Here is a 2,485-nt window from a genome sequence, read left to right as displayed (position 1 = left end):
TCTCTCTCTCTCTCTCTCTCTCCCTTCATATCACTTCAACTCTCTTTCTTTTTTGTATCTAATCTATTTTGCACATTCCTACATCCAGCAGATTATACAAACACAAGAGTGATGCTTTCCCTTGTTGAAATATCCCACTGCGTTGAAATACTTGGTCTTGAAATCCACCCTGATCGGTTTGAATAAGATTATAACTTTTCAAATAACAACAACAGCAAACAAAAATATATAAAACCAAAAACTCTCGAGAAAACCAACTGGATTCTCCTTTCATGCTGCATCAGTAAGTGAGCTTTTGTTGTCACTTAACTGTCACTGGACTTCTACTATATGTCTTGAGTAACTAACTACCATTTCAAAATGCCTGCCTAAATCATAACAAGCGTTGTCTTACTAACAACTTTTTTTCTTTTGGTGTTTTACGGCGCTCGCAACTGCATAAGGTCATATGAGCGCGTGGGACACACTAGACTTTTTCAGTTGGTAAGAAATTTTGAATTTTTCCCAGGTGGCGGCCGAAGCCTACTCTTATCGATTTTAGACCACCAAGGGATCTTTAATGTGCGCAACTTGCACACGGGCCCTCCGAGATTTTTTGCCCTTTTCCAAGAAGGCTAGAATCTAGATGTAGATCTTTCCTACCAGAAGATCAGGGGTGTGGCTGAAAGACAGCAGTAAGAGGAGCCAAGAAGTAGCAGTAGAAAGGCTGCAGAAAAAGTCAGGAGCCCATAGGAGGGGGCAAAGGGGGTGAGGGGGTGGGGGCAGAAAGATGAGACGAAAACAGACGACAGAACTTTGCCTGAGAGGAGAACAGGAGGTGAAATGAAACAATTTTAGAGAAGAAAAATTTTCGGTCGCTACCTGGATTCGAACCCGGGACCTTTGAATGAGAGGCCAACACCTTAACCTCTAGGCCACGAGAGCTCCCTCTAACAACTTTAAACTTTACCAGCATTACGTCAACACGGACTAAAAGTCTAAAATTAAAAAAACACACTGTTGACAAGGATTGAAATATTGATCGAAATTGTGTATAGTTTGGTAAGAGTTTTACGGCGTGTACAATTGCATACGGTCAAAGGAGCGCGAGCATGGTACTTAAAGGAAATTAACCATAACCAGTTTTATGTTGAGCTAAAAAGAAAAACTACCCTCAAAATAAACAAAATAAATTTAGAAAGGATATTTGTTTTAAATTCTTTGAAGAAAGCATGGCAAAGAACAACAATTACGTCATCCCCTCCCATCAAAAAATGGCAGCAGAAAGAATTGAGAGGTTAGTCATAATGGGCGTGCATGTGGAGGGTGGGAGGGAGGACGGGAGGGAAGGGAGGGAAGGGGGTGGGGGAGTAAGGCTGTGCCTGTTGTATAAACACCCTAAGTCCGAATCGGCTTACATCTTGGAACACGGTAATGGGAAGGAAAGCCCAAAGAGGCTTTGAGAGCGGCTTGCACTTCCAAATACAGTTGTCCACAAAGGCGGTCAAAATCTCACCATTTAGAACAAACAGCATACTGTGTGGCACCGTGGTGAAATCAGGCGCTCGTCAAAATAATGATCTCGAAGAAACTGACATTTTTTCCACCCGTTGGACAATTATGGAATTCTTTTATTTTGTTTTTCTTCTTCTTTTGCTCAACATCTTTTATGTCCACTTAAGAACACATTCCTGTGTAGATTTTACAAAAAAACAAAACAATGAAAGGCAAAAAAAACCCAACTAATTCTGCCGTTTCCAAGACATTAAAGTTTTAGAAGTAACCAAGCTTTGGCGGCCATTTTTTCTCTAATTTTATCTCTTACACCAAGCGACCCTACCTCCTTCAGTCGTAAAAACTCGACTCCTATTCAAGATAGATGAGGGGGGTTTTTTTCCACCAAAGGCAAGAACAATAAATAATCTTTGATACGATTCCGATAAATCTGGATGCCCAAAAATTGACGAGCGCCTGGTTCCATTGCGTCGAAACACACTTATTGATGAAATATAAGCTAATGCTCATTTCCTTTCCTCTGAAAATGGGACTCTGCCCTGCAGTTCCCAACAAATTTGCATTTCCAGTTTCAGTGACTCATTTTAGTATTTGTTCATCTTTTTCACATCTTTTCCAGTAGCCTGCGCTTCATGCCTATTATGTTGGTACTTGTGACGATGTCTTCACCTCCTGACTTTTGCTAAGACGTGAATCCACATCGTTTCAAGAAGTCACAAATAATGGATAATTACACCACTTATCTATAAACGAATTTCTCATCTTTGTCATGTCTGTCTCTGAATCTTTCCCTCCTCCCTCCACCTTCTCTCTCTCTCTATCTCTATCCCTCTCTCTCTCTCTCTCTCTCTCTCTCTCTCTCTCTCTCTCTCTCTTTCTTTCTCTTTCTCTCTCTCGCTCTCTCTCTCTCTTTCTCTTTCGCTCCCCCCATCTATCCCTCTCTTTTTCTCTCTTCCTATTTTTATACAAACACATAATGCACATAGAGTGA

At 41.0% G+C, this 2,485-nt stretch overlaps 1 protein-coding gene across 3 annotated transcripts in view; it reads left to right on the top strand.

Annotated features, from left to right (window-relative positions):
• LOC101857858 (probable G-protein coupled receptor 173) overlaps positions 1-2,485 on the top strand; it is a 16,999-nt gene that overhangs the window by 3,148 nt on the left and 11,366 nt on the right. The window lies entirely within an intron of this gene.

Source organism: Aplysia californica, unplaced genomic scaffold (assembly GCF_000002075.1).
Source record: "Aplysia californica isolate F4 #8 unplaced genomic scaffold, AplCal3.0 scaffold00038, whole genome shotgun sequence".
Classification (NCBI taxonomy): Eukaryota; Metazoa; Mollusca; class Gastropoda; order Aplysiida; family Aplysiidae; genus Aplysia; species Aplysia californica.
The sequence above is the reverse complement of the archived record's forward strand: the minus strand, read 5'-3'. Positions and strand labels throughout refer to the sequence as shown.